We start from the raw sequence: 25067 nt of genomic DNA, 5'->3' as shown, positions 1-25067 counted from the left end.
GCATCTATGGTCGTAATGTTAGCGGCTATTTCAGGTGAGAACTTCAGTTTGGGGACTATGGTAAGCGTGTTGAGTGGCTGATTGTGCAAACCTGTTATGTCATCGGTGGGTAAGAAGAAGAAAAGCATCAGTTTTTAAGAACTTTGGAATTGTAGAATGAAAAACGTAATTAGCACGTCTTTGAGAAAGTTTGCTCTGTCTCTTTAGACCCTCATTTTCAGGAAGATAGTGAATCCATACCATGGGTGAGGGGTAGATTTTCAAATCTGCATTAACAACATGCATATGAGGATTCTGCCAAGTGTTATTCCCGGGCTTTATGCATTGTCTTGAATGTTTCAACAGCACAGGCGTTATGCTGCAAGAGAAGCATCATTCATTTACGGGGACCTTTTGTTCATTTTATATTTGTGCTTTAATATTCAGTAGAGCTTGAATATAGAAAATGAATCATTTCTGGTTTAAGAAAACATGATTTGGTGAATTGTCACAATGTAACACCTTTATTTCTAGGCCTCCGTTGTACAATACATTCTCTGCAGTCAAAGCACTTTAAAAGCATAAATAATTCATTTTGTGGTATATTCTTCTCATTTGCAAGATAACACAGGTCACGAAGAAACAAACACAGAGCCTTCCAGAGGTTTGCTATTGGTGGGGGATGGATAAGGTGTGTCTATATGCACCTCGGATAATGTCAAATGAGGTAAAACACAATGCTTTTCTTTCTACAGATACGCCATTTTTGCTGATTATTTTTAAATTGGTGTGCATTTTTCCGTGACAACAAGCGCAGAGAAAATAGGTGCCTGTGCCACTTTCAAGGAAATAATATGTCACTTTGTAAGGGCAATAAATTAAGATATAGCAGAATAGTTTTCGGACAATAATTGTTTTGAAACACCACCTGACAAAAATAAAATTGACCACTGATTTCAGTTTCACAATATAAACTGACACGCCCAACACGGGTAGCTAGAATCAAGCAGGGTTTTAGAAACTGGAATTGTCATATAGGTTTTGATCAGAATAAGACTAGATACAAGTTAGACTAGATAATTATAGATATTAACATTAGTCTTCCATGTACATGGCTAGATTTACACTGTGGTCATTGTCCTTCTGGCTGGAGTCAAACAGCATGAACCAGTGACACAATTTGACTGGCACTTTCACACTGCAGTGTATGCTTACTGAGCTGCCCTTTTGATTTTCGCATTTACACAAAGTTGGGAGGGAAAAGGCTGGTGAAATATGTCAATACTGTATATTTTGTCAGAAAAATAGCAGCACTCGGCTTAAACACCTGGAATAAAATCATTTCTGTGCACACTTCTCTGTGAAGACTTCTCAACTTTCTTTGGAACTTATTTAGGCATCCAGTTGATTAGGTACATTTTAAGAGCAGTTAAGATTGGCCTTTTCCACTGAGACTTCAGCAGTCCTCTTAAGAACCAAACCTTTGCCAAGCTGTACTGGCTTCTATGGAGACACGCCACAGTTCAAAGAGTTGCTGGCTTCTATGGAGACACGCCACAGTTCAAAGAGTTGCTTGTGCTTTGACTACTGCTAAGCCACTTTCACACACTCTCAAAAGCAATAAGAGGATGTATTTTTTCCTATTCCTCCAGCTTCACTTCTTCCTGCTCCACTAGTCTCCCGCCATTTATTGTGTAAGCGGCTTGTAGCCCGGTCAGGCGTACACATTCTCTGCCAGTCATGGAATGCCACTCTTCAAAGTGCCCTATTTCCAGAGTGGCTTGGTCCCCTCGGTCTGCTCCCCTCAGGTGTAACCTGGACGGCCGCGCACATGAACTAATGTGTGTAAGTTCCATTATTGATTTAAGTTCAGCATGAAGCTGATCGGTGTAAATAAATCATGGCAAGAAGCCCCTTAGCCCTCTCAAAGCTCCTTCCCAGCCCTCTCCATGCTCCTGGAACATGACTACATCCTCAGAGAACCCTCATCAATATTGCACTGTCTCACGCCTCTGCACTCTAACCGCATACGCTTCATATCAATAGCCTGGACCATGGTAACCTTTTCTTCTTTGTGGTTGGAGGCCAGGGGCCGAATGGCCTGGGATCCTCTGCCTGGCTCTCGTGGCCCTCAGGTCTCCACTGTATCTAAGCGGACACTGTTAACATTTATGTTGATGGAGCGTGGACAATGCGGGGTGCATCAGGGTGAAACTCATTAGACTGGCTCACTGGCGGACCAATCTGCAGAGCTAATCCTCCTGACTGGCCAGGGAGGGACACTCCATGCCCAATCTACATGAGTGATTCCTATTTCATTTCCGAATTGTATTCCATCTCAAGATGAAAGCAGCAAGTCTGAACCAAAGTGCATTTTTATGTGCTGCCGTTTTTTTACAGTCTAGCAGGTGTTAGTAGCTTATGTAGCAGCTGCATGTTGGAGCATCTTTTATAGCTCCAGCGGGTGAAATGAGCCTATAAAGCACAGGCATACGGACCTGTGTAGGTGTACTGTTGACCTCAGGAAGCTGACATCAACACAGATATTATGTTTGATGTATATCCAGGTCTACCTAAAGGCAATAAAAAATGGCAACAGCTAGATATAGTCAGAGTAAAATTGTACATCATAAAACCATAGTTTCCTTATTTCCTACTCACCTGAATTAGACTCAAGTTTACTTTGCTGTTGCCTCCCAAATCAAATATTATTTTGTTAGATTTGGAATTCTCTAGTTTGTTTGTTTCAAGGGATCATTCACTGGAAGTGTAATGAAATTGGTTTGAAATGAGATGAGCATAGATAATCAACTGGCATGCTAATGCCAAGCTAGACCCTAATGACTGTTTATTACTGTTTTGAAGCTCATCAATTAAGCAGAATAAAAGGTGCGTGCGTTGCCACAAGGCCTGGATAACAATTACTTAATCAGGTTTACAAATGTCAGTGCTTTAGCAATTTGACAGTTACACTAATGAGGAACTCCAACAACCAACATCGAAGACAAACACTTAAAAAAAAAAAAATGAATGCAATTATTTTACGGAGTCCAAGGATATTCAAAACTAAGTCAGTTGAAAGGGGGGATCCAAAGACCTTTTTGCTTGTCACCTTATTTGGTCTTGGGGTTTAGAGGGAAAAACGGTGTTTCAAGATTATAAAGAGTATCTTTGTTTCAGAGGCTCCTAATCCAGTCATTATTACTGCAGTCTTTATCATTTGTGCTCTGGCTCTGAGATAATGCCTGTGGAATGAATTAGCGGTGTGTTGTTTTAAGACAAGGTGAGACCTAGGGAGCACGCTGGCTAATTACATAGTTGGTCAACTTCTCTCCTAGTTTTATTAGCTCTGAGCTTCAGATAGCCTTGTTTTATTCGCTCGGAATAGAAATATTGACTTTTTAATGAATCCGTAAAACTGTTTCATTCTACACTTGTCTTTTCTTTGTATTTGAGTAGTGAATTTAAGGTTGAGTGTTTGCTCATGAACAGCTGTTTTGATAGGCAGACGACAGTGGATGGTTTCACAGGTGAGGTGTGGAAATTGAAGTTCTGCTGTCGTCACAAAGCTTTTCAACATTGCCAGTGTCTTTTCTACTCTAGCAATGTAACCTTCAAAAACAAATGCATCACTCGCAATAGGCTTTGTTCTGTGGGGGCTGTTGAAGGATGACCACTGAGACTCAGAGGGCTGAGGGAGGAGTAGCAGCTCCCTTAACAACCAGCCTAAGGAGTCCACCAGGAGAGGGGCATCAGGATTCTTAATGCTCTCTACTGGTGAGCGGCAACGGCCCAGCGTGGCCTGATTCTGCCTAGGCTGCTGCTGTTTCCTACCGCAGTGTATCCTGGGATGGTCTCCAGATTTCACTCGAAGCCTGACAGGATGTTTGAGAGCTAGGCCACGTGTAGGAATTGCACTCCCAACAGTTTAGCTGAATTGATCAGCTCCCGCAGTGAAAGAAATACCCTTGCTAACTTTCTCTGCGAGTGTGTATGTGTCTGGGGGATGGGGGGTCAGACGAGTTAATGTTCAGACCGCATCTGTAATTGAGAAGCATATCAAATATTTAGACATCACTCTTGGTATGAGGATGATAATTCAAGCCTATTGCAGCGTAAAATTGCATCAGCCCAATACTTGTAATGCAAATTCTAATATTTTGTTCACGTATGCATATAGCAGTATTCTAAATAAAGGTGTTTGTTCTGTGCCTATAGTGCCAAGATATTCTACAACTACTGTGCAGAATAGCTGTGCTTAGTAACAGGGCAGTCCTCTCAATCTTAACTTCTTTATTGCTCTACTGTCTACCAAAGTCTACTTTACTGAACAGTGTATCTTGATGTGTTATCTTCAGGCAGGAAGTGGTGCATCATTTATGGTAAAAACACTGTCCCCTTTCCAATGTCAAAGGTAAGTGGTGTTCAGCAAGCACTGGATTGGTCCAGAGATAATGGACCCAGTTGGGTAGTATAGCATCCCCATTCCTTGACACACAAACGCACATACACACCACACACACACTGGCAAAGCAGCTGCCTGTTTAATTAGTGAACTCTCCTCCTCCTGAGGCATCAGCCCACAGCACCAACGTGGCCTCGTCCATCAAGCAGCCCTAACTGCCTGGCCTAGATGCTGTTTACTCAGCAAAACCCACCTGAACGTCCATGACTTCCCACCACTAATTGACAGAGAGAGGAGACAATCAAGGGTGGTAGGGTGTGAAGTGGGTGGGATTCACCACTGCTATATCTGTGGAGTTTTCAAGCAGGTTAGAACACTGATGAAATGTGCCCTTGACTGAAGTAAATGCCTTACTTGAGTTGCTCCAGTGGAAACATTAATTATTTAATTCTAAGCCATTCTAAGTGATCCCTGGTCATGACCCCACTCTCCGAGGGTGTCTCTGGGGGAGTGGGATATGCAAAAAACTAAAAATCCCTCCACACACTTTGTGTGAAACAGGACAAATATAACTCACCCCCCTAGTTGACCTTTTGAAGTCATTATGTGTCCAAAGCTTGGTTCAATCTATTTATGCAGCAAGATCAAGATAGTGGGATTGTTGAAGTTGGTTAATCTGATCAGAGTCATGTTATCGGATTATTTCACTGATTGCTGTCAAGGATGTCTCTCTACTCTCGTTGCATCCTCTTGTCATTGTCTCCGTTCCTTAATCTCTCCACTAATCTGAAAACAGGCCTTGGATATGCTGCTTTCACCTATCAGGCATCATGGAAGCTACATCTGCAATGTGTTGTCCTCAAAACTTCTGAAAATGCCTGTTGGGTTCTAAAATCTTTCCAAAATTAAGACTTGGATTATTGACATTTTGTGCATTGTTTTGCATGACTAATAACGTTGGGATCATTGGGTAACACATTGATAGTTCGTGCTCATTAAAGTTTGGGTTGAGAGTGAGAAATGAACACATGAAGCCAATTTGAACCACCAGGAAGGGTGTACTTGCTAGGAGTGCTAGGAGTTTCCGCCTGGATTAGCCTATAAAACGTACTAATTGGATATGTTAACAGTTTCAGATTATTTATTTTTCACCTACAAAATAGTTAATTCTGTATTTGTGTGATGAGCAGTAGAACCAAAATAGTTTTGGGCGTTTGATTTATTATGTCAGTGTGCTTGCTTATTTCAATGATGTAGTCTTTCTACTTTGTTTCAACATCATGTACCTGCCTATAAACCCATGCTTGACAGAGGCGGAACAGTGTATTCTGTTCTCCAGTTCTTTAACTGGATACCTTGTAGTGAATAAACGCCAGTGTTCGCTAAAATATAATTATGCTCAATGTTATGGTATTTATTATGTAGGTATTTGTTTATTTTCATTATATCCTACAGTGAGACTAAAGACCCTTTATAGCAAAGCCCTGTTTGTTTCTCCCTGGACTCCTATTCATGACTCAGTCCTCCATAAATCCACTTTGTTTTGCTGTCGTCTGATACTTTCTCATTCACTGCCCTTGATTGAAACCGGGTAATTAGGTAATTGACCCAGGAACCTTGAGTGTGTCTGGCGACGCCGTACGTGGCTGGCTGCGTGCAAAATCCTTTCCGAACTTCAATTCCTCCTTGAAGGAGCTACAGGTTTTTATTATTCAAGTCACTCCCAGGATGTAATCTCTGTTTCCGTCTAGTTCTGTGCTTAATGTCTCTGCCGAGGCATTAGTCTTTGGAGCTCTCTTGCTTTTGCTGTCTGCTCTTGATACATTTCACACAGCCAGAGGAGAACGGCAGGGGAGCTGTCTACTCTGTTCGCACCCTGGAAGAAAATACTTCCTGGATTGGAAAAACAAAGCTTCTGAACATAGGTGATGATTGCGAAGAGTCTGGTGCCTCAAAATAACCTACACTATAGGCTTGGATTCTCTGAAGGAACTTTTCCAAAGTTGGATTAAAACTGGATGGATTTGAAGAAGACTTTACATATTAATATAGCCAATATCCTCTGTGCTTTTCACCTTAATCCACAGCCAGGTTATATCCTACAGTTCCCAAAATGTAAGCCCACATTTATTTATTATCCATAAAGGCATGAAGTGCCTAACAACTACACTGAGTCTACCAAACATTAGGAAAACCTTTCTAATATTGCGTTGCACCACCACGCCCCTACTTTTTGCCCTCAGAACAGCCTCAATTTGTTGGGTCAAGGTGTCGAAAGCGTTCCTCAGGGATGCTGGCCCATGTTGACGCCAATACTTCCCACAGTTGTCAAGTTGGCTGGATATCCTTTGGGTGGTGGACTATTCTTGATACACACGGAAACTGTTAAGCATGAAAACCCCAGCAGTTCTTGACACAAACTGGTGCTCCTAACATCTACTACCATGCCCTGTTCAAAGGCACTTAAATATTTTGTAATGCACATTCAACCTCTGAATTGCACACACACAATCCACATCTCAATTGAATCGAGGCTTAAAAATCCTTTAACTTGTCTCCTCCCCTTCATCTACACTAGGGTTGAGTGGAGGGAACCCGGTTACCGAGATTTACCGCCCAAAACCACTCCGTTTTCCCGGGATAAGTAACTGCCAGATACTGGTAAATTATGCTAAATTATTTTTATGAACAGCATGGCGTGAAATGAAACTGCTAAATTATATGAGATGTCTAAATCTGCCTTCTCTACGGCCTCTGATGATGAATCATCAACCCTCAGGGTGGGGACAGACATCCCATCTCAGTATGGAGCACAGTTCACAATGCATGTAGACTTATCATCTCACCATGCTAACTTTTTCCCCCCTTCTGACAGGTACATTCGCTGCAGCATAGCCTATGATACAGTAATATATAGAACGAATGTGCATCTAATTTACCATCTCCATCTGGCTTTCGAGGGTCACCTTGTTTTTTCATTGTAAAGATGTATTTTTTAATTGCAGCTGCAGAGTTTTAAACCAGCACTTGAATATCGTTGCTTTAAATCAGTGCACGCGCTCGCAACCACAACCTACCTGCCAGTGATTGAGAGTACCTGCATAGAAGAATGGGAGAAACTCCCCAAATACAGGTGTGCCAAGCTTGTAGCGTCATTCCCAAGAAGACTCAAGACTGTATTCACTGCCAAAGGTGCTTCAACAAAGTACTGATTAAAGGGTCTGACAACATTTATAAATGTGATATTCAAGCTCTTAATTTTTTTAAATACATTTGCTAAATTTCGAAAAACCTGATTTTGCTTTGTCATTACCGGGTATTGTGTGTAGATTGATGAGGAAAAATATTAATTTAATATATTTTAGACTAAAGCTGTACCGTAACAAAATGTAGAGAAAGGGAAGGGGTCTGAATACTTTCCGAATGCAGCGTAGATGTCCGAGCCAACCTCTTCCAGGTAATACATTCAGTGCAGTGTTAGCCTTATGCCTTATATTTAGATAATTAATGATGGGGTATGCATAATAAACTTCTAATTTATACCCTCTGTCTCTTGCTCAATACACAAGGACCTGTTCTCCGCTGGCCTCTCCTTAAAAAACACTCCTTAGCTCTTGGAGTCCCAAGCAGGAAAAAGCTAGACTTGATTAACTTGCTGGACATTATTTATTTTAGCATTTCTTATACCAATAGACTATACGAAGAGGGATGCAATCTCTATTTTGCTGAATGTTAAATTCAGCAAAAAAGAAATTTTGAAAGAAGAGTGAACACGCGATGGCGGTAGGCTATAGCAGTTATTCATTCAGAACCAGAACCATTCAATCTTCTTGAAGAGACGTGAAAGCCTTCTGCATCTAATTCTAGTCCTATATTATTCAAGGACAATAGAATGATGACGATAAGGACAACAAAATGTATTTCATTCAGCCGTTGAAAGGATGGAAGGAATGTTGTAATACTAGAGAAAGAGGAGTTAGGCTAATAACATTAGGGGAAATATTATGTATATATGAATCAGCCTACTAATTTTACATAAAAGGCCCTATTATATTTCAAAATCAAATTCGCTAGCCTACAGTGCTTTCGGTAAGTATTCAGACCCCTTGACCTTTGCCACATTTTGTAATGCTACAGCCTTATTCTAAAATGGATTTTGGGAGTTTCTTCCATTCTTCTTTGCAGATCCTCTCAAGCTCTGTCAGGTTAGATGGGGAGCGTCGCTGCACAGCTATTTTCAGGTCTCTCCTGAGATGTTCGATCGGGTTCAAGTCTGGAATCTGGCTGGGCCACTCAAGGACATTCAGAGATTTGTCCTGAGATTTGTCCCGAAGCCACTCCTGCATAGTCTTGGCTGTGTGCTTAGGGTCGTTGTCCTGTTGAAAGGTGAACCTTTGCCCCAGTCAGTCAGTCAGTACTGAGCGCTCTGGAGCAGGTTTTCATCAACAATCTCTTTTGTACTTTGCTCATTTCATCTTTCCCTCGATCCTGACTAGTCTCCCAGTCCCTGCCACTGAAAAACGTCCCCACAGAAGGATGCTGCCACCACCATGCTTCACCGTATGGATGGTGCCAGGTTTCCTCCAAATGCGATGCTTGGCATTCAGGCCAAATAGTTTAATATTGGTTTCATCAGACCAGAGAATCTTCTTTCTCCTTTAGGTGCCTTTGGGCATACTCCAAGTGTGCTGTCATGTGCCTTTTACTGAGAAGTGGCTTCCGTCTGGCCAGTCTACCATAAAGGCCTGATTGGTGGAGTACTAAAGAGAAGGTTGTCCTTCTGGAAGGTTCTATCTCAACAGAGGACCTCTGGAGCTCTGTCAGAGTAATCATTGGGTTGTTGGAGCTCTACAGACAATTCCATCGACCTGATGGCTTGATTTTTGCTCTGACATGCACCAATCAACTCTTGGACCTTATATAGACAGGTGTGTGCCTTTCCAAATCATGTCCAATCAAGTGAATTGACCATAGGTGGACTACAAGTTGTAGAAACATCTCAGGGATGATCATGTCAATCCCTGATTTGTTTCACCTGTTCCTGTTATTGTCTCCACCCCCTCCAGGTGTCGCTTATTTTCCCTGGTGTATTTATCCCTGTGTTTCTTGTCTCTCTGTGCCAGTTCGTCGTGTATGTTAGTCAAGTCAACCAGCGTGTTTTTCACCATACTCCTTTTGATATTGTCTTTTTGATAGTCTTCCCGGTTTTGACCCCTGCCTGACTCTGGACTACTTTCCCGCCTGCCTGATCATCCTGCCTGCCCTGACCTTGATTCTGCCTGCCCTTCGGTACCTTTTGAACTCTGAACTGGTTTTGACCCTTTCTCCTGTCCACAACCATCCTATTGGATTAATAAATATTGTAACCGTCCAACCGTCTGCCTCCTGTGTCTGCGTCTGGGTCTCGCCTTGTCATGATAGATCAATGGAAAATGGATGCACCTGAGCTCATTTTCGAAATTCTATTCGAAGTGTTCGAATACTTTTTTAAATAAGGTTTTTCTGTTTATTTTTTTAAACATTTGCAAAAATATTAAACCTGTTTTCGCTTTGTCATTATGGGGTGTTGAGTGTAGGTTCCTGAGGATTTTTTTTATTTAATACATTTTTAGAATAACACTAACATAACAAAATGTGGGGAAAAATCGAGGGGTCTGAGTACTTCCCGAAGGCACTGTATATGTACTTAATGTTTTGTATACTCAGTGTATGTAGCTTGTATCGTGAAGCTTCTTGCCCAACCCACTAATATAGAGGAAAAAGCTGCATTTTTACTAACTTGAAAAGCAGACAAATTGATGTGCATTTTGTGAAGAGCCATGATGTATTGTGGTGTCCCTCACCTTCAATGTTGTACTGTTTCCTTTACAAGGTGTTCGTTGTTATGAGGCTTGTAGCAGTGATTACAATGAAACATGTTTTAATGGCATTACACAAGATGGATTAGGGCTAGTTACACATCAGTCACAATGGACTGTCTCTGAGGAGCCACGGCAAGTCTTACACACACACTTCTAATTCCTTCTATTTCAGGTTTTTCTGTCGCCGTTGCCAAAGTGTGTTGGACTGGAGATGTTAATAGCCTGTACAGTAAGCCCCCAGGGTAGACAATGCATTAACTAACAGGCTGTACAGACCCCAGGGTAGACACTGCATTAACTAACAGGCTGTACAGCCTCCAGGGGAGACACTGCATTAACTAACAGGCTGTACAGTAAGCCCCCAGGGCAGACAATGCATTAACTAACAGGCTGTACAGCCTCCAGGGTAGACACTGCATTAACTAACAGGCTGTACAGTAAGCCCCCAGGGCAGACAATGCATTAACTAACAGGCTGTACAGTAAGCCCCCAGGGCAGACACTGCATTAACTAACAGGCTGTACAGTAAGCCCGAGGGGGCAGACAATGCATTAACTAACAGGCTGTACAGTAAGCCCCCAGGGCAGACAATGCATTAACTAACAGGCTGTACAGTAAGCACCCAGGGGAGACACGGCATTTACCAACAGCTATGTCAACATCTCCTCAGTAAACTGGGTAGAGGACTGTTTGGGTTCAATTTAAATCAAGTTAAACCAGATTCACGCTAATATGACTTGCATGGTTTTTTCTCCCTTTTGTCATATTGAAGCCAACTTCTTAGAAACAGTTTCCCCTGGGGATGTTTGATAAGGCTTTGAAATGAGAGCCTCATTGTTTGACTGCATTTGTTTCTTGTTGTTTTTGGTGGTATGCTTATGAGGCATTTTTTGGTATTGAATGAATTAGTTTTGTAGATGAATGATTTTGAAATGGACAAATGTTCACATTGTGATTCATCATTGGATTAGCTAGCTTTTCAGTTATGATTACAGTTTAGAGTCTTTTGATCAGTCTCACTACAACTAACCTACATGTTGCATTCAAACATGGGAAAGAAGAGCAGGTCTCAGGATTTGATGTCTTGAAATAACAAATAAGAGCTTGCTGCCTATTTATTTCAGCTGGCATCTTTCAGGCTCGGTCATGAAATAGCAATGCACTTCCTCCAATGAGCATTTGCATACATTACATTGGAACTAGTTGACATTATTACAGTAATTAGTTAGTGTTATAAAAGTAAGTGGGGTATGCAGTGGAAGAATGACAGGCTTTGTGTGTGGCAGGCTTTCAGTGGAGCACTGAATGCATGAATGGCTGGCATTTCTGACACTCAATAGCTACGCCTCTGTATAATTAGACTGGCTTCATTTAGCTAATGCCATTGTTGTCCTTGGAGCTAAGCTCCTTGTGAGAAGCTCTTATGACTGAATGGACCAGTAGGTTGGGGGGGGTTGATAGTTACATATCACGATTATTATTTTGGACAATATTTTCATCCTATAGCTGGTTCTCCATCTTCTTTTTATAGAGCCAACATGTTATCAGCACTTATTTCCATGAATTATCCAAATATATTTGCTCCTGCTCTCTTTTGTGTCTCTGCGGCAGACATACACTGAGTGTACAAAACATTAAGAACACCTGCTCTATCCATGAGACTGAACAAGGGAATCCAGGTAAAAGCTGATGTCCCTTCTTGATGTCACCTGTTAAATCCACTTCAATCAGTGTAGATGAAGGGGAGGAGATGGTTAAAGAAGTGTTTTTAAGCCTTGAGACAATTGAAACATGGATTGTGATGTTACGTTACAGTCTTATTCTAAAATGGATTTAGTTGAGGTGGGAAAAAAGACATCCCTTTCTCCACATTTTGTTACGTTACAGCTTTAGTCTAAAATGTATTAAATTAATGTTTTTCCTCATCAATCTTCACACAATACCCTATAATGACAAAACAAAAACAGACATTCTAGACATTTTTTCAGATGTATTAAAAATAAAAATACAACAACCGGAGCGGTGTGCGATGTGCACGTCTACGGAGCCTGACCAGGAGGCCGCTCCGTCTGCCTCTTCTGCGGCGCCTAAATAAGGTATTTCTGTTTTTTATTTTGAATACATTTGCAAACATTTCTAAATACCACTTTTTGCCAAGTCATTATGGGGTATTGCGTGTAGATTGAGGGGAAAACATTTCATTTAATCAATTTTAGAATAAGGTAGCAACATAACAAAATGTAGAAAAGGGGAAGGGGTCTGAGAATGCACTGTATTTCCCTTGTGCATCACAAGAATGGTCCACCACCCAAAGGACATCCAGCCAACGTGACACAACAGTGGGTAGCACTGGAGTCAACATCAGCCAGCGTCCCTGTGGAACACTTTCAACTTATTGTAGAGTCCATACCCCAAACGAATTGAGACTGTTCTGTGTCAAACAAGTGGGGGTGTTATCATATCGTGAGGTCCCTGGCAAGTCCCAGCCCTACCTGTAGATATCTGGAAGGCACCATGGGAATTGACAAAGTTCAGATGTGGATTGTGACCTTTCAATCAAAGTTATCAACTTCTCAGTGTGTTCGTGTGCTTTCGTAGACAGTATGTACCCGTCAAAGATCTTTTATCTGTTCTCGATGTTCAAAGATCAGTGTAAAACTCTTCATTGTGCACTGTCACTCATGAATATGCATGAATTGCAGTTAAGTCGTAACGGAGGAAACTTATACACAAATGTCTACGCACTGACAGAGCTCCTAGAACGATTTTAATACAGTAGGCTGTGATCTTTAAACTGGAAATGGCTTCCTAAATCCTTAAAAGCACCATATAATTAATATATGATCGGTGAGTAGTTTTATTACTCCTTATATTGCCACTATGTAGCTAGTCACCTTGTCAAGTTCAGGGGTTTTATTACAACTTTAATGGATTATGATGAGTACAATTGTGATTAATGTTTTCTCGCTCTCCCACAGCCCACTGTTGATTTTACCATCAGGGGGAGGCTGTATTTCCCTTTTGAGCAGCTACAGGAGTACATATGATTGGTAAATTGAGTTCACCGCTGAGATTGAATGCAGTGACCCCCATCGAACTCAAACAGTGTAATGGTTTCTTAAGCACACGCCATATATTTTGGAGCAGGACCGGAGGCGGAGGCGGCGGCATGGACAGTAGGTCTGTCTGCAGAGACAAGAGCTGAGGCTATGGAATGCAAAGATGAGAATCGGATGGTTTAGAGGCTCTGCCTTCACTGTTGAACGTGCTTCTCAGGGTTCTCTAATTATACTCATCATAATCCATTGAAGTTGCAATAGAAACCCTGAACTTCATGAGCTAGCCGCATAGTGGCAATATAGGTCTATGTGCCTTTTTTCTACAAGGGTTGATTATTTTGATTGTGTAATCTGCCACAACAATGGATCCACAATTCAGTGGGGACTTTCCAACAATAGCTTGTCTGTAGTGTACAGTATGTGCCTATAATGTGGCTGTGTGATTGGCGTTTTTACTAATTCCAATCGGTCTCCTTCATGTTAACGCATCTGACAAATGTCGACACTTGTCCGCATTCATTCCTAGGGGTGAGTGACAGATCACAGTATGTATGTGAAGAGGTGTGCAGCCAAGAACAGGGAGACGATGGAGGGGGGAAAGAGACGGAGGGAGGAAATGGGCCACATTATCCATAATCCAGTCACAGCTGTCTTGAGTTTGGTGATACCTCTACCGCAGTTTCCCTCTAATAGCTCGATTTTTCATGGCGGAAAACACCCTGCCACCACCGACATGATGTACGACAACGTCTCTGTTTTCACCCCCAACCTCCCGTCGAGCTGTTCCTGATCCCTTTTTTCACTACAACCCCATGTCTCACATCTCTCTCGCTTTCTCGCTCTCTCTCTAACTCTCACACCTTTCTCACACCTCTCTCTTTCTCTCACATCTCTCTCACATCTCTCTTTCTCGCTCTCACACTTTTCTCACACCTTTCTCTCACACACTTTTCTCACACCTCTCTCTCTCTCTTTCTCAATCTTTTGCATTCTAGTTTGACAAAGCATATGCCTACAGCATCTGCCACATGTTTGGGAAGGAAGGCAAGCGCACAGACTACACCCCCTACAGTTGCATGAAGGTGATTTTGTCAAACTCACCCAGCCAAGGCGACCAGCACGGTGAGGCATGGGCCTGGAGACGTGCTGCTTGAAAAGGGTTATGTTTGCATGCAATACAGTTTTCCTATGAACCCAGTCATAGCAAATGCAAGACAGTGTTTTGAGTTCAATGTCTAATAATTTGATGCATGCAAAAATTATATTGTCCTGGCATAGGAACGGGTCCCTCTGTTACGATGTTCATCTGACAAACCAATGTGGTTCATGTTATTGATAATATTATTTTAGCAGGTCTTGTGAATCTGCCATCCCCTCAGTTGTAATTTCTCTCTCTCTTCCCCCTGTCTAACCCCCACCCCCTCTCTCTCCCTATCCCGTCTCACTCTATGACATGGAGGTTGCAGGGTGTCCATTCCGACGCAGTGACCCAGAGCTGCTGAAGCAGAAGCTGCGGTCTTATAAGGTCTCGCCCAGCGGCATCAGTCAGGTAGGCTTGGCTCAGAACACAACACCCTCTAAAACCTCTGTTGTTAACCCATGACACAATGCAACATCAGCTCACTGCAGTTGTCACTAATATGCTCAGACAATCCCATCGACCATATTTCCTTTGTATTAATGAATCTAATTTAACCTGGTGGTCTTATTGACATTTATATATATATATATAAACTCTGCAAATAAAGAAACCTCTCACTGTCAACTGAGTTTATTTTCAGCAAACTTAACATGTGTAAATATTTGTATGAACATAACAAGATTCAACAACTGACACATAAACTGAACAAGTTCCACAGACGTGTCTAATAGAAATTTAATAATGTATCCCTGAACAAAGGGGGTGGGGTCAAAATCAAAAGTAACAGTCAGTATCTCATCCTCATGGACTGCACCAGATTTGCCAGTTCTTGCTGTGAGATGTTACCCCACTCTTCCGTAAAGGCACCTGCAAGTTCCCGGACATTTCTGTGAGGATTGGCACTAGGATTGGCACCCCCCCCCCCCCCCCCCCCCTTCCGATCCAACATCTGGGCTCTTCGCTGGCCGTGGCAGAACACAGAACGAGCACTATGGCTGGTGGCATTGTCATGCTGGAGGGTCATGTCAGGATGAGCCTGCAGGAAGGGTACCACATGAGGGAGGAGGATGTCTTCCCTGTAACGCACAGCGTTGAGATTGCCTGGAATGACAACAAGCTCAGTCCGATGATGCTGTGACACACCGCCCCAGATCATGACGGACCCTCCACCTCCAAATCGATCCCGCTCCAGAGTACAGGCCTCGGTGTTACGCTCATTCCTTCGATGATAAACGCGAATCCGACCATCACCTCTGGTGAGACAAAACCACAACTCATCAGTGAAGAACACTTTTTTCCAGTCCTGTCTGGTCCAGCGATGGTGGGTTTGTGCCCATAGGCGATGTTGTTGTCGGTGATGTCTTTTTCTTAGGTCTTGGCTGATTTCTTTTGATTTTCCCATGATGTCAAGTAAAGAGGCACTAAGTTTGAAGGTAGACCTTGAAATACATCCACAGGTATACCTCCAATTGACTCAGGCTAATTAACATAATTTATCAGAGGCTTCTATAGCCATGACGTAATTTTCTGGAATTTTCCAAGCTGTTTATAGGCACAATCAACTTAGTGTATGTAAACTTCTGACCCACTGGAATTGTGATACGGTGAAATAACCTGTCTGTAAACAATTGTTGGAAAAATGACTTGTCATGCACAAAGTAGATGTCCTAACCGACTTGCCAAAACTATAATTTGTTAACAAGAAATGTGTATAGTGGTTGTAAAACGAGTTTTAATGACTCCAACCTAAGAGTATGTAAACTTCCGACTTCAACTGTATAGACCAGTCCTAGATGGCAAAAAACAAACACACATTACGGACATAATGTGAAAACTATAAACTCACCAAAACTCAGGCTTACATAAGTCTGACTCAAGTTGCTCCCCATGACAATACCAGAAAAAGTGGAAAGGAAGAAAGTTTAGTTCTCTAAAAGTTAGGTGTACTATAGATTAGAATATGTATTCTGTACAGCACAAAATGTAGATTGTCATCACACTTTCTACAAGGTTGACTGATTTGTATTACACTAGGGAAAGTGAGGAATTAATGACTTTTTCCCAGATCTTAGTAAAACAATACAGTTTTAATGTTTATGTACCAGAAGCTGTTATCTGTTAACCATATTTTTATCAAGTGTTTATTTAATACAGGTTTAACCAATTTTCTGAAATCAAATTAGTTTCAGTTGACTTCAGATGCAATTTTCCTCAGGGATTGTTAGCCTCGTCAGTTGTGTTTGGGTAGTTTTAGCATTGATATCCTGTGTGCAGTTGAAACCTACAGTGCTCCAGCTTAGAGCCCAGCTTTTATATATGAGCAGCTCAGCTTAGTGAGATTACAGCTTTGACCGCCTCAGCATTCGTGTCTTTTAAAATGAATCGAGGCATATTTTCAACTGCACTTTTTAAGCACTTTCGATGTGTTCTCTCAACACATTAAACTGGGTTCAATGGTGCATGTAATGAAATAAAGTTCTACGGCCTTGCTGTTACGTTCTCATGGAGTTATGGACCTTTAGGATGTTCATTTAATTCACGGTCCCCTTTTTAATTGGGCCATAAAGTTCACTGTTTAAAGTCTGGTATGAAGAACACGCAGCCTAACATCCCACAGTATACTCGAGAAATATAATGTTTCGAAGTCGTTTTGAAGTGTTCTGATGGGCAATGACATCTAGCAAAGGTTTCAAAAAGAAGAAAGTGTTTTTTGTGGTAATGTTTTCCTATTCTACCTTGACTAACACAATGCAGTATGGGAGAGCAACCTGAATTGGCAATATATTTTAATTGGAGTCTAGTAATCATGTTATTGTGTATTCTCTGTGGAGATCTAATATAGCATGGTATAATACAAGATCAGTAATGTTAAGTCTTACTCTGCTACTTCATGTATTAAAAGTGCAAGATTGCTCCTTTTAATAGTGCTTTTAATATGGCTCCCAAGTGGAGCAGCGGTCTAAGGCACTGCATCTCAGTGCAAGAGGCGTCACTATAGTCCCTGGTTTGAGTCCAGGCTGTATCACATCTGGCCGTGATTAGGAGTCCCATAGGGCGGCGCACAATAGGCTGTCATTGTAAATAAGAATTTGTTCTTAGCTGACTTGCCTAGTAAAATAAAGGATAAAATAGTTGTAGGCTATATTTTTTATTGGCTTGTCACCAAAAACACTCACAAACTTTTACACTCACAAACTTTTACAGACGGATCAGTTGCCGCCTGGTACGGCAACTGATCCGCCCACAACCGTAAGGCTCTCCAGAGGGTAGTGAGGTCTGCACAATGCATCACCGGGAGCAAACTACCTGCCCTCCAGGACACCTACACCACCCGATGTCACAGGAAGGCCATAAAGATCATCAAGGACAACAACCACCCAAGCCACTGCCTGTTCACCACGCTATCGTCCAGAAGGCGAGGTCAGTACAGGTGCATCAAAGCAGGGACCAAGAGATTGAAAAACAGCTTCTAACTCAAGGCCATCAGACTGTTAAACAGCCACCACTAACATTGGGTGGCTGCTGCCAACATACTGACTCAACTCCAGCCACTTTAATAATGTAAAATTAACGTAAAAATGTATCACTAGCCACTTTCAACAATGTAACTTAATATAATGTTTACATACCCTACATTACTCATGTCATATGTATTGTCATGACATTGGCCTGGGGGTAGGTTTATGACAGTCATAAATACCTCTTCCCCCCTTTTTCTTCTCTCTACCCTACTGATGTTACATTTGCAAACCCCTTGGTTAACATTGAGATTCTGGGAACATCAGAAGGTGGGGGGAAATGAACTATATTCTGGTAATCCGACCAATTGAACATATGCGGTGGTACTTAATGAATATGATGTCAGTTCGGTTGTAATCTGAGACATTCTCATCAATGATAAGATGACATAAACTCTGCAGTGGAAAGTCTACACATCAGAGTTATCGGATTCACATGGAATTGTTGTTCCAATTAAATGTTTGAATGTGAAATTATTTGTGACGGGATGAAATGTGATTTTAGCTTCTAAAATGTGAGAATTGGGTTTTCATAAGGTTAGGGCTGCTCAATCAGTGGCCAGCCCCTGTGAAGAGTCATGGGTTATAAAACTTTTCAAACACGCCCTCCTCTCCCTTCCCATATTAAGCCTTGACGACAATATAACCTTCTGTTCTGAGGATGTGAGGACGACGGTCCAATGTCAGAATGGTTCAGATAATAACTACAGAACAAAGCCAACATCAGCGTGAGCTTTGGTTGCGAATGGTATTAACTTTGAACTCTTATTCACTACAGAAGTGATACCTCCTAGCCGTTGAGTTAGCAACAGCAGCTGCAAACGAGGTTAGGAAGGAACAGACAGAGTATCCCGTCTATCACACAACGACGTTACTACAACGTATACAATTGACCACCAGAGACATTCTTCAAAGGACTCGGCCTTCCATCTACCACCAATCTACCGAAGCGCAGCTCAGAGTAAATATTTATTGCATTTTCCTTTTCCAAATGGGCGGTAATTTAGAATGCATAAGATACTGTATTTACGATAGCACAGCTTCTTCCTTTGTTACTCAGTCTTCTCGCTCTTTCACTCAAACCCAGCCCCTCAAGCTGTCATATCTGTTCCGCCCGCTAGGGACGTTTTCCTTTATGACGTAATTTGTAATCAAGTTATGATTAATTATGTGTTTGTGTAATTCTGTGTGATTAATTAGGTATTTAGTAAATAAATAATTAAACCCAATTTTGTATTGCTGATTCAACTTGTTAGCCAGGGTTCGTGAAGATATTCAAGAATTTACAACTTTCAGATGAGACTGAATTAAGGTGACGATTAATATTGACTGTTATTGATGTAAAATATTTCTAGGTCCTTAAGAGTTTATTCGGAAGATAACAGCTCTATAAATATTATTTTGTGGTGCCCCGACTCGCTAGTTAATTACATTTACATGATTAGCTCAATATTAATTACGGAGAAATTATTGTATAGAATAGCATGTCATATCACTTAATCCGGCATAGCCAAAGACACAACAGTATATACTGTACTCTAACCATCTACTGCATCTTGCCATCTTTATGTAATACATGTATCACTAGCCACTTTAAACAACGCCACTTTTATGTTTACATACCCTACATTGCTCATCTCATATGTATATACTGTACTCAATACCATCTACTGCATCTTGCCTATGCCGTTCTGTACCATCGCTCATTCATATATCTTTATGTACATATTCTTTATCCCTTTACACTTGTGTGTAAGGTCGTTGTTGTGGAATGTTAGGTTAGATTACTCGTTGGTTATTACTGCATTGTCGGAACTAGAAGCACAAGCATTTCGCTACACTAGCATTAACATCTGCTAACCATGTGTATGTGACAAATAAAATTGGATTTGATTTAGACATGTCTTTAGTGCATGTCTTTTTTAGACTGTTGGAGGTCAATTCTGCATTGACCTCCAACTACACTTTTAAGCATTCAACACAGTCCATTCTTAGCACTGGTAAAAGTAGCCTTTTCATACCCAGATATTTCTGTCTACAAATCCTTAGAAAAAAAATATATTTCTATGTACAAATAACAATTTGAAACCAGGCAATCTGTTGAGGACTAGGGAAGGACTAGAGGACAGCGTGCTAGTTTAGGTGTACAGCCAACCCAAGGGGAGCTCATATGAAATTAATCATTTATCCCATGTCCCCCTCAGCAACCCCCTATAGAATCTCCCTCCCTGGTACGGGTAAGTACTCTACGTTGAGCAAAGGACTCACTGACACTGTTTGTGGTTCGGCCCAGGAGGCCAATGCATGCACCGTAGAGGCCCCTGAGCAGAGAGACAGGCTATATAGGCAGCATTATTAAATGTGAGAGACTGAATCCAATGTGAGAGAAATCATTGGGAAGTGATTAATATGCATAATGTCGGCCCTCAGTCAACCGGTCTCCCTGGCGCTGCCCAAACAGACACTGCAGACCTCAGAGGCCAGACTCGCCAGACACCGACGTGACATTGCCCGCAATAAGAATGTACGCTAACGGTTTGTCCTTCAGAATGGCAGTCATTGGTAAAGTGGAACATTGGCGTTTATTCTCTCCTTAACCTCTTAAAGTCTAAGGAGTGGGGGGGGGGGGGGGGGGGACTGGATATGGAATTGTTTTAAGATTGTCATACCATAGATAATTTACTATAAAACAAATATTCAATCAAATATTGAATTTGGCCTTTACTACTTATGCCCATGGAAACACATTGAATAACACATTCATAAATGGCAAAAACGACAGTCAAAAATAGTGAACTGTCTGTCCTGTATATATAGATGACAAAGCAAAATGACAAAGCAAAAACCATGCCTTCAGAAAGTATTCAGACCCCTTCACTTTTTCCAATTTTATTTAGGTTACAGCCTTATTCTAAAATGTATTAAATCGTTTTTCCCCCCTCATCAATCTACACACAATACCTCATAATGACAAAGTCTTCTTGGGTATGACGCTACAAGCTTGGCACACCTTTATTTGGGGAGTTTCCCCCATTCTTCTCTGCAGAACCTCTCAAGCTCTGTCAGGTTGGATGGGTATCGATGCTGCACGGCTATTTTCAGGTCTCTCCAGAGATGTTCAATCGGGTTCAAGTCCGGGCTCTTGCAGGGCCACTCAAGGACATTCGGAGACTGTCCTTGACTCCTGTGTTGTCTTTGCTGTATGCTTAGGCCCATTGTCCTGTTGGAAGGTGAACATTCGCTTGAGTCTGAGGTCTGGAGCAAGTTTTCATCAAGGATCTCTCTGTACTTTTCTCCGTTCATCTTTGACTCGATCCCGACTAGTCTCCCAGTCCCTGCTGCTGAAAAACATCCCCACATCATGATGCTGCCACCACCATGCTTCACCATAGGGATGGTGCCAGGTTTCCTCCAGACGTGACGCTTGGCATTCAGGCCCAAGAGTTCAATCTTGGTTTCATCAGACTAGAGAATCTGGTTTGTCATGGTCTGAGAGTCTTTAGGTGCCTTTTGGCAAACTCCAAGCGGACTGTCATGTGCTTTTTACTGAGGAGTGGCTTCCGTCTGGTCACTCTATCATAAAGGCCTGATTGGTGGAGTGCTGCAGAGATGCTTGTCCTTCTGGAAGGTTCTTCCATCTTCACAAAGGAACTCTAGAGCTCTGTCAGTGACCATAGGGCTCTTGGTCACCTCCCTGACCAAGCCCCTTCTCCCCTGATTGCTCAGTTTGGCCGGGCTGCCAGCTTTAGGAAGAGTCTTGGTGGTTCCAAACTTCTTCCATTTAAGAATGATGGAGGCCTCTGTGTTCTTGGGGACCTTCAATGTTTGAATTATTTGATTGAACCTTTTACCGTGTAAGTTGACTGAGAACAACTTTTTTTGTTACCCTTCCCCAGATCTGTTCCTCAACACAATCCTGTCTCAGAGCTCTACGGTCAAGTCCTTCAACATCATGGCTTAGTTTTTGCTTTGACATGCATCGTCAACTGTGGGACATTATATAGACAAGTGTGTGCCTTTCCAAATTATGTACCACAGGTAGACTCCATTTAAGTTGCAGAAACATCTCAACGATGTTCAATGGAAACAGGATGCACCTGAGCTCAATTTTGAGACTCATAGCAAAGGGTCTGGATACTTATGTCAATAAGGTATTTCTGTTTTTTATTTGTTATAAATTTGCAAAAACAATAATATATGTGTTTTTGCTTTCTCATTATGGGGTATTTTGTGTAGATTGCTGAGGAATAATTTTTATTTAATCATTTTTAGAACAAGGCTGTAATGTAACAAAATGTGTAATAAGTCAAGGGTTTCTGAATGATGTCTGAAGGCACGGTATATACAGTACCAGTCAAAAGTTTGGACACACCTACTCATTCAAGGGTTTTTCTTTATTTTTATTATTTTCTACAACTATGAAATAACACATACGGAATCAATTAGTGACCAAAAAAAGTGTGAAACAAATCCAAATATATTTTAGATTCTTCAAAGATCCCACCCTTTGCTTTGATGACTGCTTTGCACACGCTTGGCATTCTCTCAACAAGCTTCACCTGGAATGCTTTTCCAACAGTCTTGAAGGAGTTCCCACATATACTGAGCACTTGTTGACTGCTTTTCCTTCACTCTGCGGTCCAACTCATCCCAAACCATCTCAGTTGGGTTGAGGTTGGGTGATTGTGGAGGCCAGGTCATCTGATGCATTACTCCATCACTCTCCTTCTTGGACAAATAGCCCTTACACAGCCTGGAGGTGTGTTGCGTCATTGTCCTGTTGAAAACTAATTATAGTCCCACTAATTGCAAACCAGATGTGATGGTGTATCGCTGCAGAAATGCTGTGGTAGCCATGCTGGTTAACTGTGCCTTGAATTCTAAATAAATCACTGACAGTGTCACCAGCAAAGCACCATCACACGTCTTCCTCCATTCTTCATGGTGGGAAACACATGCCAAGATCATCCATTCACCTACTCTGCGTCACACAAAGACATGGCGGTTTGAACCTAAAATCTCTCATTTGGGCTCATCAGACCAAAGGACAGATTTTCACTGGTCTAATGTCCATTGCTCATGTTTCTTGGCCCAAGCAAGTATCTTCTTCTTATTGCTGTCCTTTATTAGTGGTTTCTTTGCAGCAATTCAACCATGATTCACCTGATTCACACAGTCTCCTCTGAACACTTGATGTTGAGAAGTGCCTGTTACTTAAACTCTGTGAAGCATTTATTTGGGCTGCAATCTGAGGTGCAGTTAACTCTAATGAACTTATCCTCTGCAGCAGAGGTAACTCTGGGATTTCCTTTCCTATGGCGGACCTCATGAGAGCCAGTTTCATCACAGGGCTTGATGGTTTTTGCGACTGCAATTGAAGAAACTTTCAAAGTTCTTGAAATGTTTCGCATTGACTGACCTTCATGTCTTCAAGTAATGATGGACGGTTGTTTCTCTTTGCTTATTTGAGCTGTTCTTGCCATATTATGGACTTGGTCATTGGCTCAAATGCATTAAGGAAAGAAATTCCACAAATGAACTTTTAACAAGGTACACCTGTTAATTGAAATGCATTCCAGGTGACTACCTCATGAAGCTGGTTGAGAGAATGCCAAGTGTGTGCAAAGTTGTCATCAAGGCAAAGGGTGGCTATTTGAAGAGTCTGTTGAACACTTTTTTGGTTACTACTTGATTCCATATGTGTTACTTCATAGTTTTGATGTCTATTATTATTATTATTGTTATTCTACAATGTAGAAAATAGTAGAAATAAAGAAAAACCCTGGTTATGAGCAGGTGTGTCCAGACTTTTGACTGGTACTGTATGGGTGTATATATTATTATTTTGTACACATATTTAACCCCTTTGTTTAGATAGGTACAAAACTACCTCCATAATTCCATTAATTAAGACAACAACAAAAAATATCTCTCTAGCTAACCTGCTGGATTTTGATGGCAATTTGTTTTATGTTACTTAGATTGATGCGCCGGTGCGTCCATGGACTAGGGGATTTTAAGATGCTTTTGAGAAACCAGGCCCTGGTCGATAGTTTAAGGAAGAAAATAAAAAAAGTTAGTTGGGATTTTGTGCTTCACATTATTGCTACACAAACCCTGTAAATCACTTATTTTTGTTTGATAACTTCAAGTTTTCACCCTCTTTTTATCTGTGCTGTATTTAAGTGTCATGGAAAGTATCATTTACAGTAATACTTTGAGCCTCACGTTAATGCCATGCTGTGACATTTCTCCATAACTAGCAACTGCAAAAAACAAGGGCCTTAACACAAACGCTCCATCTATAATAGCAATTTTTATTATTTTTATTATTATTTACTTTAGTTTATTTGGTAAATATTTTCTTAACTCTACAGTGTTGGTTAAAAGGGCTTGTAGTAAGTAAGCATTTCACAGCAAGGTCTACACCTGTTGTATTTGGCACATGTGACAAATAACATTTGATTTGATTTTGATTAGAATTATTCCTGCAACTGCTTATAGCGTCTAGCCAATGCTATTGGTTAACGTCAAATCGTCTCTTACGCAACATTCCTGTTCTATACAAATAATAATTGAAGATCTCTTTATAACTCTCAACACCTCTCATCTCTGTTTTCGCTCTACTTTCCTTTCTTGTTTTCAGATCCTGGAGTTTCGAGGGAATGCACTGACTTGCCAGAAGTACTCTGAGCTGTCACACAGTGTAAGGACGCCTTTCAATCGGGGCCGGATGTAATTGGGGCGGCCTGCCCGCCTTTGTGAGGGCCTTGGGGAGTACCCTGCAGCTCATGCATGAAGTCTCTGGAGGAGCACCAAACTCACATCCATCATTAGTCGTCATAGCCGATTAAATTGTATGTGTTTAATTTGAGATTTTTAGATTCATTTAGCCCTTAATGAGTATTTATTTGATCTAATGTATTTTAGTGGTGGACCTTTGGATAAGCAGTTTCAGTCACGTTCAAGGTTATTAATATCCCTATTTATAAAAAAATGTGGGGCAACTTGTTTTCATTGTTCTTTATGTCTGTGCTGTTATGTACGTTGATCATAGCGATTTCTCTGACATACCGCGGGGTTTGGTAATGTGTTATTTTCGGG

General features: G+C 41.4%; 1 pseudogene; it reads left to right on the top strand.

Moving 5' to 3' along the window:
* LOC139377163 (DNA primase large subunit-like) overlaps nt 1-24702 on the top strand; it is an 84538-nt pseudogene extending 59836 nt beyond the window's left edge.
* The last annotated feature ends 365 nt before the right edge of the window (nt 24703-25067 follow it).

Source organism: Oncorhynchus clarkii, chromosome 20 (genome assembly GCF_045791955.1).
Source record: "Oncorhynchus clarkii lewisi isolate Uvic-CL-2024 chromosome 20, UVic_Ocla_1.0, whole genome shotgun sequence".
Taxonomy (NCBI): Eukaryota; Metazoa; Chordata; class Actinopteri; order Salmoniformes; family Salmonidae; genus Oncorhynchus; species Oncorhynchus clarkii.
Note: the sequence above shows the minus strand (reverse complement) of the source record. Positions and strands in the feature narration are given on the sequence as shown.